This window comes from Sinocyclocheilus anshuiensis, unplaced genomic scaffold (assembly GCF_001515605.1).
Source record: "Sinocyclocheilus anshuiensis isolate Anshui unplaced genomic scaffold, SAMN03320099.WGS_v1.1 scaffold451, whole genome shotgun sequence".
NCBI classification, from domain to species: Eukaryota; Metazoa; Chordata; class Actinopteri; order Cypriniformes; family Cyprinidae; genus Sinocyclocheilus; species Sinocyclocheilus anshuiensis.
In genome coordinates this window covers 1,285,245-1,301,036 of record NW_015549630.1, presented here as the reverse complement: position 1 = coordinate 1,301,036, position 15,792 = coordinate 1,285,245, and the positions used below count along the sequence as shown (strand labels likewise).

The 15,792-nt window shown below is 36.0% G+C and overlaps 1 protein-coding gene and 1 long non-coding RNA gene across 2 annotated transcripts in view; one reads left to right on the top strand and one right to left on the bottom strand.

The window, feature by feature from the left end:
• Nucleotides 1-12,649, top strand: part of LOC107659614 (uncharacterized) — a 25,067-nt gene extending 12,418 nt beyond the window's left edge. The window contains exons 2-3 of the long non-coding RNA XR_001630932.1: nucleotides 9,835-9,847; nucleotides 12,633-12,649. This is a non-coding gene — a long non-coding RNA (uncharacterized LOC107659614). The remainder of the gene's footprint in view (nucleotides 1-9,834; nucleotides 9,848-12,632) is intronic.
• Nucleotides 1-15,792, bottom strand: part of rimbp2b (RIMS binding protein 2b) — a 141,387-nt gene that overhangs the window by 51,438 nt on the left and 74,157 nt on the right. Inside the window, exons 4-5 of the mRNA XM_016448627.1 lie at nucleotides 12,535-12,624; nucleotides 1,743-1,865 (exon numbers count right to left, since the gene is read on the bottom strand). The gene's annotated coding sequence lies outside the window, so the exon portion shown is untranslated. The remainder of the gene's footprint in view (nucleotides 1-1,742; nucleotides 1,866-12,534; nucleotides 12,625-15,792) is intronic.

The following is a 15,792-nucleotide window of genomic DNA, read 5'->3' as shown; positions in this document are numbered from 1 at the left end:
GGGAGGCTGAGAAATAAAACGGGGGAGGGGGTCACGTGACAAGAGTGATGCGAGAAGACTGACACTATATGATGGCGGATTCAAAGCGAAACTTTTGTTAATAAAACTTTCATTTATTTATGAACATTATTTATTTTGTATTACATATTGTTCATTCATTTATTTTTAACACCGCACCCCCAGCACCCCAATTTTTTCTTGGGCTACACTCCAGGGGGTGCTGCAGCACCCTCAGCACCCCTACTTCCCGCGGTAATGGACCTGCACCTCCATTAATATTGGCACCCTTGGTAAATATGAGAAAAGGCGGCTGTTGAAATAAATCTGCATTATTATTATTTTTTTAATCTTTTATTAAAAAAATTCACAAAAACTTTAATTGAAGTAAAACAACTGAAAGTGAGGTGAAAATCTCATTATGAAATAAATGTTTTCTCCAATGTATGTTGGCCACAATTATTGGCACCCCTAGAAATTCTGATGAGTAAAATATCTCTTAAGTATATTCCCATTCATATTTACATTTTTTAGCTAACCAGGGTGACTATAGAGCATGAAATTGTCCAGCCATGACTTCCTGTTGCACAGAATTATAAATATGAGGAACACATAGGCCAAATTCCTTTAATCATCCATCACAAGGAGTAAAACCAAAAAATATAGTTCTGATGTGCAGAACAAGATTGTTGAGCTTCACAAAATATAAAGTGGCTGTAAGAAAAGAGCTAAATCATTGAAAATCCTCATTTCCACCATCAGGGCAATAATTAAGAAGTTCCAATCAGCTAAAGATGTTATGAATCTGCCTGGAAGAGGATGTGTCTATATCGTCCTAATGAGGAGGAGAGTTTGAGTGACCAAAGACTCTCCAAGGATCACAGCTGGAGAATTGCAGAGATTAGTTGAGTCTTGGGGTCAGAAAGCCTAAAAAAAAAATCAAACAGCCCCTACATCACCACATGTTGTTCGGGAGGGTTTCAAGAAAAATTCTCCTCGCTCATCCAAAAACAAACTCCAGCATATTCAGTTGTAAGACACGACTGGAACTTCAAATGACACTGGCTTCTATTGTCAGATAAAACTAAAAAAAGAGCTTTTTGGCAGCAAACCCACCAGATGGGTTTAGTACAAACAGGGATAAAAATTACCCCAGGCCGTCCCAGTCCTCTGACCTGAACCCTATTGAAAATGAGTGGGGTGAACTGAAGAGAAGAAGCACCAACATGGAGCTGTGAATCTGAAGGATCTAGAGAGATTCTGAATGAAGGAATGGTCTCTGGTTTCTTATCAGGTGTTCTCCAAACTTTACAGGCATTATAGGAGAAAGCTGTTATCTTGGGAAAAGGACGTTGCAATAATTGGGTGCCAATAAATGTGGCCAACGTGAACTAGAGAAAGCATTTCACAATGAGATTTTCTCCCCACTTTCAATTGATTTACTTCATTGATAGGTTAGAATTTTGTGAACTTTTTGAATGAAAGATCAAAAGGATAAACAATGCAGATTTATTTTCACAGCCGTCTTTGCTCATATTTACCAAGGGTGCCAATATTAGTGGAGGGCACTGTAGATAGATAGATGTTACTGTAATACTTTATGTAACTGTAATGAAAATAACCTTACAATGCAAACTGAAGAACTACAGAAGAAATTGTCCAAACATAGGCTTCATTTTCTTTTTCCATAACTTCTTTTTCTTTTGATTATGTGTTTTACACTGACACGTCTGGCGGGTTCTCACCTTCAGCACCTGCTCTAGGTTCTCCAGTTTGCCTTGGAGCTCAGTCCTCTCCAACAGAGCGCAATCTCTCTCCACTGTCACAGTGTACAGAGCCTCCTGCAGCTGTTCATACTCACTTTTCACCTGATAAAGAGAGAGAGAGAGAAAGAGGCAGAGATTAATCGAGAGTGTCTTACACAGTTTGCCCTCCGACCTCTGTTAGAAATATGAAAGGTCATTCTATCCTCCCAAAAAACACACATCAGAGCCATGGCCGATTGGTTTGCGCACATGTTTGACACACTGGTACTCATGCAAATGACACATTTCAAAGTCCCGTTCCCCCATCATTCCCTGTTCTCTGTCCACATAAAAATAAAAAATAAAAAAATGAAGTGTGATTTTATTGCATTAATGTCACAAGGATAAAACAGAACAAGTTTAACTATTAAGGTGAGAGTTGAAACCAGTAGTTATGAGTGTCAAACTGTCTGTGTTGGTTGTCTTTGGATCTGTTTGAAATCATGTATGAATAAGACCATCTGGACCCACGTGGCCACAAGCCTAATAGATGAAACTATCAGCATGCTTTCATAAACAGCAGGGTCTGAGAGGGCAGCACTGTTACCTATAAGAGGTTTCCCCAAAGGATTCAATGCTATTAAATACTCTGATCAATTGAAAATGACATATTCTGTTTGTCTTTATCCACTGATATGTGATATACGGAGTATGTGTAGTCAGCACTGAGCTCTGGGGTGAGAGTCGTGTTTTTAGACAGCGAGAGCAGAGGGGTTGATGTCCTGTATCGATCGCAGCATCAGTCATGATAAAAAGCTGAGCTGTCAGAGACAGAGGCAGTACTCACACTCCACGCCTGTCCAGTCTGACACTCATCTCTTATCTGCAACCTGACCTGAAGTGAACACCCACTGCAATAGCAATTACAGCTGAATACGCTTGTTCTAGAGGAAATATGTTTGACCTATTACACTTGTATTGTTGATTCTTATGACATTCAACCGGCATGTTGTTGGATAGTGATGGTGGTGTTGAGCAAATGACCTTCATGTACAAATTAAAGAGAACATTTAATCAAAATTGACCATACTTCCTGTGGCGAGGGGGGCGTGGTTCAGCGAAGTCTGCAGCGGGAGAGAGGGACGGGAGACGAGCGGTGAGTAAGTAGGTCAAGTGCAAAATGATGAACACCTGTGTCTGATTGCAGTAATTAGCCTGGAGAGACCGGATAAGAGGCAGACTGGAGAGCGTGGTTGAGAGAGAGAGATGGGGACTCGTGGCCATCCCTTAGCCGGAGAAGGAGAACCGGCAGAACTGAGTTTATGCCCTGGGCAGATTGAGAACGTGCTGGAAGTGCCACTTTTGTGTTGTTGTTTAACTTTAAGTGAATGAATAAAAGATCCACGAGTCTCCAACCACCCACCTGAGCCACTTCCTTCTTCCCACTACGAACTTTGCTACACTTCCTTTTAATAAATGTTTTTTTTAATGTGACATTATGATTGTCAGGATCATTGACTGTCTGTGTCATGTTTTGCCCCTGTTTCTGTTCCCTTATTTGGTCATGTTCCTGTCCTCGTTTTGTTAATTAGTTTGATTAGTCATCCCATACACCTGTGTTTCCCCAATCATCCCCTGTATTTAAGTCCTAGTCTGTCTCGGTCGGTTCTACTTGTTATGTTCATGTCTTTCCTGCCGTTCCCAGTGTTGGATGTACCCTGTGTTTCTTGGATTAAAGACGGTTTCGTTTATTCCTCGTCGCCATCGTTCCTCGCCATCACTGATTGTGACAATGATGTTGGAATAAAAAATGTTTTTATAATCGTATGTGAAAATTCAATAACTTTCTCCACCTTTGAAACAACTTCTTCTGCCAATACCAAGGCCATGAGGGCAGGTAAAAAAATTAATTTAATAATTTCATGATTCAGCTCTATCTAATCAAAGTCCTGGTTTATTTTCAGCTTTACATAGCATGCTGTTTAAGGCACTGTGCACCCTGTTTATGAGGCAGTTTAATTTACATTGTGAAAATTAGCATACTTTTAAGGGAACATTCATTCTAAAGTGCAAGGGAAAACTACAGACACAGATTAAGCCTGGTCCTAAATGAAAGGATTTTAAATGGAGAAAACTAATTTACTCAGTAATTCAGTTGACGTCTTATGTCAAGGTCTTATGTGCACTTAGGAACAGTGTTTTTTAGTATCACTGAGATACCATTATAGTTTTTATTAATATTTTGAAATAGTTTTTTATTTTTTTTTTCTGTTTCAATTTTATTATTGTCTTTTAATGTGTCTATGGTTTTTATTTTTTTTTTTAAATGCGTTTTAAATGCAATTTCTTAAATCAGTTATCTTTATCAGGGTATTACATATATAAAAAAAAATGAAATAAAATAAAATGAAATAAATTTTAACCTCAATGTCCTAAATCAGTAGTCTTTATCGGGGAACCATTACTATTTGATCACAATTATTTTTGTACTAAATATTACAAGATAGAATGGGTAGGTATTAAGAAATAGTGAAAGCACTCTTTTCTCACTTTAATTTTTATAAAAGAGTCAGCAGTATGCAGTTAAGTGCGCATGGAAGAGATGATTTTGTCAGGGACTCGGCTGTCTGGACAAGGTTAGGAAGATCATTCCACCAGCAAGGAACAACTTTGAATGGCTTTGCGGTGTAAGCTTCACACCAAAAAATGCTATAATATGCATGTTATTATAGGCCAGGTGTGAAATACAACGGTTAATTCTCTGGCAACCTCTGCCTGCCTGCCAAAGGGTCAAAACATTGAAGGCACTCATCTATAATGGTCCTCCTCTGCTATCCAGTAATGCTGCCTGAGCCACAAACAGACTGGATAGACACAAGTTGTGTAGATGGAGCAGCTGCCATCTTGATGACTGCCATTTCTGAGCGCTGGGACAGAGGTGTAGATTCAATGATGTCTCACTCTGAAACAGCTATTTGAGATGGAGGGGGAAGAGTGGGGGGTAAACTCACAATAAGTGATGCATGAAGGACCATTCTTTTCAAGCAAGAGCAGTCTCACATGACTCAGACGTCACACCATTACAGCTCTCAGTTTAGCATCGTAACATAAGCTGTTTGTGCATGCTATAGTCCCAATGTTGGCCAATATATTAAGCCTTATTGAATCTCTGCAGGCTGTACATACACTACAGTATCTGTCAAAATCTTTTAAAAAGATACATTAAAGCAAGTTCTAACAATTGTGATCTTAATTTTTGTTGGTTGTGTCATTTGATTGTAAATACTTTGCAGCTAAGTATATTATATTGCGGCAGAGCGGAAGCTATATATACAAAATAATAATTAAAATGTCAAACTAAGAATTTGCTTTTCATTTGTTTATTTTCAGTATCACCCTGGAATTTTTTATTTTACACCTCCCAAACAATATCAAAATGAAGTTTAATGCAGAAGTTAAATTTGATTAGAAGATGTATATTAAAGTCACTCTATGTATGAACTGCAATTTTAATGTGTTTTAAATTAGTAGACAGGAAAGTAAAATTTAGCCTCCCTGCTTCCACTCTTCTGGGAAGGTTTTCCGCTAGATGTTGAAACACAGCTGCGGGGATTTACTGTCATTTCCTCTCAAGTTCTCCTATGAGTTGTACTCCTGTATAAGAAGTTTCTTTCTTCTGTTAAACACCAAGGAAGATATTTTGAAGAATGCTGGTAACCAAACATTAGACGGTAGCCATTGACTTCCATAGTAAATTTTCCATTCTATGGAAGTCAATGGCTACCGTCATTGTCCATGAGACATCAGTGGTTCAACTGTAATGGTACTCTTGTGAACGTGTGTCGAAGACTGAGACGGAAGAGAAGAAATTGTTGAATAAAGTCGTTATTTTTGTTTTCTTTGGGCACAAAAGGTATTCTCGTAGCTTCATAATTTTGAACCACTGATGTCACATGGACTATTTTAATGATGTCCTTACTACCTTTCTGGGCCTTGAACATGTCAGTTGCGTTGCTGTCTATGCAGGGTCAGAAAGCTCTCGGATTTAATCAAATATCTTAATTTGTGTCCTGAAGATGAACGAAGGTCTTATGGGTTTGGAACGATACGAGGGCGAGTAATTAATGACAGAATTTTCCTTTTTGGGTGAAATATCACCTTAAGCAAGACAAATGCATACAGTATGTTGCTAGAACTCAAACCATAAACTATGGAAAGTGTTATACTTCATTACTTATAAATATCCCATTTATAGACCTCCTGATGATTTTGAATTACTGGGGTTCCTTTATTTATGCTGTCTTTTCTTTCTCTCCCTTTTTCTTTCCTCTGTATTGCTATCGGCCTCAAAGGTACTGCATTCATAAATGACTAATGAGGGAGTAGGGATCCTGTTTTGCAACAGCGTTTGACAACACACCTACTCGGACGTTTCGGACACAGCCTACCTTCAAACAGCTCAGCAGGAGGACACTGCTCTGCCAAGATGTGCCTCCAACTAAACACTGACACAGACATGACTAAAAGATGAACTATAAGCAGGCTATAGGGGTGCTGATGCTAGCAGGCATAAATCTGAAATAATGGATCACACTTGCAGATGTGAGACGGAACTAGGGGAGATCAGAAAAATGCACATCCAAGACTAAACTAGATGATTATAGTTCACAGGTGCAGCATCGGAAGACATAAGCAATGGAGCCCAATGAATACATGCTGCTGTATTAAATGATTATAGCAGACCATTTAACAGAAAATTAATAAATAAATATAGTTCAGCATAAACAAGTCTGGAATACTTAAACATTATTTACTGTTGTTGAAAGAAGTCCCTTATATCTGACAATTCATAATAACTGTTTTATATTTGAATATATATATATATACCCACAAAATTATTCTAATATGCCGATTTGCTGCTCATAAAACATTTCTTATTATCAATGTTCAAAATAGTTTTGCTGCTTAATATTTTTGTGGAAACCATGATACACTACCATTTAAAGGTTTGGGATAAAATAAAATGAAATATAACAAAAAGAAGAAACAAAAAGGATGTATGAAATTAATCAAAAGTGACAGTACGAGCATTTATAATGTTATAACATTTTTATATTACAAATAAATACTGTTCTTTTAAATTTCCTAATCAAGGAATAATTAAAAAATGACAATTTCCACAAAAATATTAAGCTGTTTTCACATATTTAAATGTAAATAAATGCTGTTGTTTAAATTTTCTATTCATCAAAGAATAATGAAAAAAATTATCATAATTTCCACAAAAATATGAAGCTGTTTTCACATATTCAAATGTAAATAAATGCTGTTGTTTAAATTTTCTATTCATCAAAGAATAATGAAAAAAATTATCATAATTTCCACAAAAATATGAAGCTGTTTTCACATATTCAAATGTAAATAAATGCTGTTGTTTAAATTTTCTATTCATCAAAGAACGATGAAAAAAGTATCATGATTTCCACAAAAAAATATTAATCTGTGTTCTCAATAATAAGATCCATTGTTGATTGAGTAAGGGATAATGTACATCCAGCCGGTTGTTATCTCAGAATAAACCCCTTCAGGCTGATACAAGACCTGATCACTCTGTCGCAGCAGCTGCGTTTGTATGAAACGAGAGCGAGTCCGCGATACCAGGATGACATAATTAAATAATTGTACACTATTTTGAATCGAGTTTTAATATTCTATTAGCTAAACAAACGCAAAGCTTCCACCAAGAAAAAAAAAACGTTCATAGCAAGAGTAGGGCGCCGACTTCAGTTACCCGGATGAGCCTGTGTTATCAGCTTTCACCGGTTGTTATCGAGGGATAACATACCTCGGAATGTCGCGACTGACCAATCAGAATCAAGTATTCCACAGAGCCGTGTAATAAATACCAATAATAACTGATCATAACTGACCCCCCCCCCCCCCCAAAAAAAAATTATGAGCAAAACATTTTATATTTACAGATCAGTTGTTATCTAGCACTAAAGTATATTAATGAGGAATGACATTTATGCTTTTGGTTCAAAGACTGCAGTGTCTGGTAACAAGAACATAAGTGATATGTTGTGCTGTTTATGTGAGTAATATATGTCTGTTTGATGGCAGCTATGGTCCATCAGTGCCGTGACAAACCAGCACTTGTAAACACGCTGCTGCTCAAGCATGAATCCAATCACATTTTTTTCTATAAAATTCTGCTATTACAAGAATGTAATATCTGCCAGTTCCAGAGAGCAGCACTTCTTCATATCCACTCTTCCGATGTGACAGACCCTTGAAGAAAAGTCTTCAATAGATATACTGTGTTACACACAAACATACACGCCACAAACTGACTTACAATGTCTTGTTCAACAATGTTTCTTGACGCTGTCATAAACCGGTCCTTCAGGAAATTGCTTTTCCATGACTACACACAAAAGACCCTCACCTCAAGATCAACATCACAAGCGATATCAACTTCACTATCCAGGAAATTACATTTTTACCCCTTAAGGACCAACACACAGGCACACAGACTATACAGAGCAGACACATACAAATTGTGGATTAGAAACCCCCAAAAATATAATTATACCAAGAGATAAAAGGAAGTAGAAATGTGCCCTTTGACTCAGGAACGCTATTACGATATTATGAACCAAAGCATAATTAAACACTGTGTATCTGAATACTGCACTATTGTAGATGAAAAAAAAAAAACGTTGAAAGACTCGAACCAGGGTCATTATCGTTACCAAAAACTAAAATATTTTAATAACTAGCAGCAAAATAAACGGTAATAATAAAAATTAAAAAAATTATTTTATTTCTGCTACTTGCCAAGACAACATTTCTCATTTTTTGTTTCATTTATCTTAAAAGTACTAAAGTAACTAAAACTAAATAAACAAAAACTAATAACTAAATAAAATGATAACAAATTATGTAACTCAGTAACAGTAAAAAAAAAATCATGAAAATGTCAAAACATTGCTAAATTACTAAAAATGTAACTAAAATCAAGTGAAAACAAAATATAAAAATAAAACTTATTTAAAAATATTAAAAACTACAGTAGTATATCAATGACACTAAAATAACAATAAAATAAAATAATGACTTGGAAATCTAAAGCTAATATTACATAATAAAATGCAGATACATTATTTAACAAGGTACAATATGGCTGCCCAGACCCATTTTACACATGGATGTGAACACATGGAAAGAGACATTTGTCAAAGGATTAACTTGGATTCAAGAAGGAGCACTGCTCATCTCAGCTCAGTCACTTTCATGGTATTTGCTGTCATTATCTGAGACGTTAAATCATTTTGCGATTTAGCACAGACTCTTTTGACTGTTAAAAGTCACATATTAAAGTACTAACTGCACAACCTTCTTACTGCTGACAGATATTTAGGATCCACAGTGAGCTTATGGCCAATGGAGAGTCAATTCAGAAAATTTACTGGCTACAAATTATTAATGCCGGTCAAGAAAGTGTACTTTGCATTTTTTTTTTGATAAAAAAAAAAAACATTTGCCCTGGCATTACCATTCGAAGTTTGGAAAAAGTACGACTTTTTAATTTTTTTGAAAGAATATAATGCTTACCAAGGCTACATTTATTTAATCAAAAATACAGTAAAAACAGTAACATTGTGAAATATTATATTTTAAAACAGAAACTATTTTAAAATATAATTTATTCCTGTGATGTCCAAGCTGAATTTTCAGAAGCCATTTCTTCAGTGTCACATGATCCTTCAGAAATCATTCTAATAAGCTGATTTGCTGCTCAAGATACATTTACTATTACAATCAGCTGAAAGCAGCTGTGCTGCTTAATATTTTTGAGGAAATCATGACACATTTTTTCTGGATCCTTTGATGAAAAGAAAGTTCAAAAGAGCATCATTATCTGAAACAGAAATCTTTTGTAACATTCTAAATGTCTTTACTGTAACTTGTGAGCAATATAATGCATCCTTGATGATTTTTAATGAATTATTATTAATTTAGACAACAAAAAATTAATAATAATTAACAACAAAAAATGTTACTGTCCACAAACTTTTGAATGGTAGAGCATAAATATTTTTGTATGACAATAAATAAATAAATAAATTAGTACTGTCAATCGATTAAAAAAAATTAACGAATTAATCACACATTTTTTCTGAAATCACGAAATATAAAAATATACTTTTATATTGCAATAGTTTCACATTCAATCTTCAACTTAATGTACAAACAACATAAAGACACTATATTTTTAATATTTGTTTAAAGAGCAGGTCATTTGGTTTTTTAAAGTGTCCTAATATTGTGTTGGAGTCCCCTACAACAGGTTTAAATGCATCTAAGGTCAGAAAACACTGTAATTTTCCCAGAATATACATTTATACATAGAGTCATTTGTCCATGATTTCGAAACGGTTCGTTCGATTCAGTTCTAAGCGAAATGTCTGTAAACCCCTCCCTTCCATAAGCCTACTCTGCTCTGATTGGTCAGCTGGCCAAGCCTGTTGTGATTGGCACAAAGAGGAGCGCTTGATCAAGTTAGCGAACGCTACCATCTGTGTTGCCAAGTCCGCGGTTGTTTTTGATGTCACGGGTTGTAGGGACCCCAATAACGTCATATTTAGGCACTGGAATGCGAATTTACCAGGGGAACCCCGACTGAAAGCATGTATTTTACACCCCAGAAGCGATTTTTAAAGGGGGACCACCCTCGAAACACGATTGGGCTAGTTTTGAGTAGCAATTGGGAAGGTTTTGTTGTGACAACCTGGCAACCCTAGCATGCACCTTTACATAAAACAATAATATAGTGCTCCAATCAATTCTTAAAATAATGAAATAAAAACATTTTGTTTAACACTTATGCAAGCGAATCGTACCCACAGTTAAAGTTTAGCTGCTAAACTGTAAACACTTAACAAAACAATAATTATTAAACGAAGTAATTAGAACAACGACAGTCTACATATTAATCGACACATTCTTAGGAAATAGTGGGTTCACAGCGAATTATCAGAACTATTTCAGTAAAACAGTAATATTGTGCTTTACCAATCGTACTTACAGGTTGTGGTTCGGAGACGCTTGCTGGTCCAAATAAAGATTAGAAGCCGACGAAGATAAAAGCCAAGATTAGAGAAGCAGTCCTCGGTAAAATGACGAGCACAACAAAAGGTTCGAATTGTATTGCTGTGGTATCGTGGAACACAGCATCTTCTCGACACAGAGATTGTTCGTATTTCGTGGGCAGGCGGGGATTATTGCTAATGTGTTACCCAGAGACGTAGATGGGTAACAAGCAGAAGATTAGAAAATATAATGACTCGTTAAGGCGATTCTGAGTCGACTCTTCGTCTTTTGATCTTTATTTATCATGCACTTTTTTGATTAACAACTTTGCAGACTGTTTACATTGAAGGATAGCTACCTTACAAACTGCAAAAGAGATATTTTTCGAAAACCCATATGACCTGCTCTTTAATGCCATCTTTTTTATGAGTATCACTGATACCAATACTACTGATGTCTCTATAAAATTGTTCCCCCCAATATTTAACTAAAAGCTACCAATTTCAACATTTATTAGACTTTAAATAATAACTTTAATTTAAATGAACTTCAATGAAACAATCTTCACATAAACCCATTATAATAAATGTCATATTTAGCTACCTGTGCCCTTCAGCATAAATATACAGAAATTGAAGTTATCAAACACTAAACTCTAAATTAAATATAGTTGAATCCTTAAAGCTATAAAAGTTATCGATTTCCTCTTTCCTTAAATAAAGAAACAATTATGTTCTTAAATTTGACTCATATAAAACATTACATGCATGCACAGTTTTAAGGCAGCTTTAATCACCTTTTTGGTAACTTCATGACTTGATCTGACCACGACATTGCATGCACAGTTTATTTTGCGCTTTGACATGAAATTATAAAGGCTACAGCACGCGCTGGTGCCTGTACCCTACAGTACCATTTCTGCGCTCGTTTGACTCGCGCCTGGCGCTGAAGTTAAGTTATAGCACGCATCTGAAACGTCTCCCATTTGATGTGGTCATAAAGACATTATTGTGCGACTAAATAAATGCACTTCTTGTCAAGAAAAAAGAGACAGAAGCAGCAGTTGGAAGTGGGGTGGCCAACCCTAGCCCCGCCCCTGCGTTAACTGCATTAAATATTTTAAACGCGTTAAACTGAAAAAATTAATCGCCTGCGTTAACGCGCTAATTTTGACAGTGCTAAAATAAATTTTCTGTGCATATTTCTAAGAAGTTGCAGTTTGCAGTTTGCTGAAACATTACTCAACTTTGCAGATGTATTTGTAACTGTGATTTATTAACGCTCAAGTCAAACCTTATTCTTCCAGTTTCTCCTTTAGCATAAACCAGATCAGCAGGACATTTATATCTCGACACAAATCCTCCATAATCATACAGTGTGCATTTATACAGCCATTCAGAGATGAACTCATCAATCTCACAAGTGAGTGGGTGGTCACTGGCGTGCTCCAGCGGGGCAGAGGGACTCGGTGGATTGAGTTAGAGGATGCTGAAATGTGTGCCGGGCGGCTCAAGGCCTCCAGCTTTATGAGGAACAATCCTCCACTTCCACTCAAGTGGCAAAAACACCATTAGTGCTCTCCACCAGGGAACAAATGATAGTACGAGCGGATTACAATGCCATTGTGCGTGTGTGAGTGAGTAGACGGCGAGGGTTTACTATCTAGCCGTAAGCCACAATGAGACGGACTGCTTACCTGCTCATACTTTGCTGCCTTCTGGGTATCGTTGAACAAGCGGAGATTCAGACGTGCTTTCTCCTGCAGAACATGCTGAAGCTCACTCTCCTGTCAAGACACACACACACACACAACACACACACAGAAAGGTTAGATTCTCAGTTTTGTAGTACACATTTTCAAATGCGCTTGTGTCTAGCAGAAATACTCACAGGCACACACTGAAAAACACACGTTTAGACAGCAGGGTGTATTCCTGGTAAGAACAGAGAGTTTCCAACACAGCTAGTGTTAGTCAATGCATTATTCATTTTGAGGAGAGCGAGACAGGGAGAGAGTGAGTGAGTAAGTGAGTGAGTGAAGACAGTAAGAGAGAGAGAGATGCTGCGGCCCATCTGTCTTAGAAAGACTGACACTGAGGGTTTGAACTACAGAGATCAGTAGTCAACTGAAATCATGCCGTCTCCACACAACACGCCTAGAACAGTCTACATAGACAAGGAAAAAAAGAACGAGAGAGAGAGAGTCCATCAGTAAATCAGCATAGCCTAAGTTACATCAATGGAAAAGAAAAATTGTTTCAGAGGAAGAGGAAATTATTACATTTTGATGCAAAATTATTAAGATTTTTATTCTGTAGAATAAAATGCTCCAATTAACTGTTCACAGTAAGTTCCTATTGACTTTAATTAATGTTACCTTTGTAATTTATTCCATTTTGATAAATGTATAAATGTTTGATTTTAATATAAATACATTTTGAAAGAAATTAATATTTTTATTCAGCAAGGATACATTAAACTTATCAAGTGACAATTGATCTATCTATCTATCTATCTATCTATAGTGACTACTGAAAATTCAGTTTTGCCATCACAGGAATACATTATATTTTTCAAATATACCTTAAATACATTTATTTTAAATCACAACAATGCTACTTTTGTTAATATTTTATTTATCAAAGGAACAACCTTGGCGAACATAACACTCTTCTTTCAAAATATTAAAAATACAAATTTTAGAGACCTATGGAATTTAATTTATTTTAGTGCAAAACATTTTAAATCACAATAATACTACTTTTGTTAATGTTTTATTGATCAATAAAAATATTGAATAATAAAAAAATATTTTAAAAATATAAAAAATATAGACCTATGGAATTTAATTTAATTTATTTTACAGCAAATTATTTAAAATTAATTTTGATTTGTTTTTTATATTCTTCACATGATCATTTTTTACTATTATTTCACAGATTTTGCATTGTATTGTCATACCAATGAAGCACACTAAACTGAAATCAAAACATAATTGAGAGAGACAGACAGAGAGAGGAAGCAAGATTGAGAAGTACAAGAAAGTAATGCTGATGTGGCACTACCCAAGAGAGGAGAGAAGCACACAGCACACCAGACAGCATGCTGCTTTTATGACTGAATCATCTGTACACCTTTAAATAGCTCTGTATAATTAGGTTAACTTCTCAAATGATTGGTTAATCTTGAATGCTGCAGAAAATTTGCATACGCCCCCTAACCAAACCCCCATCCTACACAGCTTTCTCCCCTCACTGCACGTGAAAAACTTAATTACACTCCACCAACATCCACGTGGTCTGACTCAAGCGTCATTTACTCAAGTTTTCTTCAGGCAAGAGCCACAAATGTGAGTATTCATGTGTTCACATGTGCATCTCCGTGTGTGTTTGTGTGTGCGGCCTCAGATATGTCGGAGCATAAAAATATTGACTTCCTGGTTTATGCTCTAAAGAAGAAAAATGTATCGCTCATGGTGGAGATTCCCAACCACAGAGAAGAGAAAATATATGTTCAGTATTTTACTTTGTTAAATCTATAAAACATCAAAAATTATCTTTTACTCCAATAAAGCTCAATAACAAGTAATGTAATTGTAAAAGTAATGTAGAGCAAAATAATAATAATACACAAATAAATAAATAGGTTCAAACGTTAGTGACTTTCCTTCATACAAGCACACATTAGACATGTGCCGGTATTTGGTAATGCGGTATATCACGGTAATGAATATGCACGATATTGTTAACGTGGGCACTTCAAAATACTGTGAATAATTATTACAAATTATTCAGAATTTTGAATGCATTTTAAGAATACTTTTCCCATCAACTGGTCACAATGCACCCCTGTATGCTGCGTGAAAGACGCATGCGCTCTCTGATGTAAACAAGCATAGATGAGAAGTGCATGGCGGGACGTATTTTTAAACAAAGATTAATAACTTCTGTAGCAAATGTAGCTATTGCTCATTGTTAATGTTAATGCATTAACTAAGGTTAACTAATGAGATCTTATTGTAAAGTGATACCTATTGGTCTTTATAATTCTTTTGCACTTTAATCTGTGTAAGATTTTTAACTTTATACATTTTTTTGTGTATTGCTTTATTGTTTTTAAATGTTCAGTTATTTTTGTTATAAGAAAAAAAGTTATTAAACCTGTTATACTGTATTATAACAACACTTTTTTGCAACTAAATTTTAATATCGTGATAACACCGTATACCGTGATAAAAAGCTTTAGCCATCGCAACATGAAAATTTGATACCGGCATATCCCTAACACACATACATAGACACACACACACACACTCTTGCATCATAACAGAGGTAAGATCACCTCCATTTCTCTCCATTCACTCTCATCGAAAGGCCATTGTCATTTCAGCTAGCGTCAATTCGCTGCAGTCACTTCCAATCTCTCCTGAGCTGCACATGATTGCATTGGCACCCCACTCTCTGAACATCGATCCAAAAAAACTCTGAACGGATGATAGACTAAGCCTCGATTGACCCGGTGTAGAGGAGAGAGAGAGAGAGAGAGAGAGCTAATGATTACAGATTAGACACATATAAACTTGATTCACATCGCATGTGTAACACTAACAAATTGCATGAAGCAGCCCAGGAGACTCAGCACTGTTTCTGCAGCACCATCATTTGCATGAGCAAATTATGAAAAAAACAAATGATAAAAAAGAGAGGGATGCCATGAGGGAGGTCGTTACAAAAACATTCTATTCATTCTGCTGGAAGAGCCTGCTAATAATGTATTAGAAGTGAAGCATACACTAATTACACACACACGCACACACACACACGTCTGGTTGACTATCCTTGTAGAGACTCCCCATGGGGGTAATGGTTTTTATACTCTACAAACTGTATTTTCTATCACCCTACACCTAAACCTACCCCTCACAGAAAACTTTCTGCATTTTTACAATCTCAAA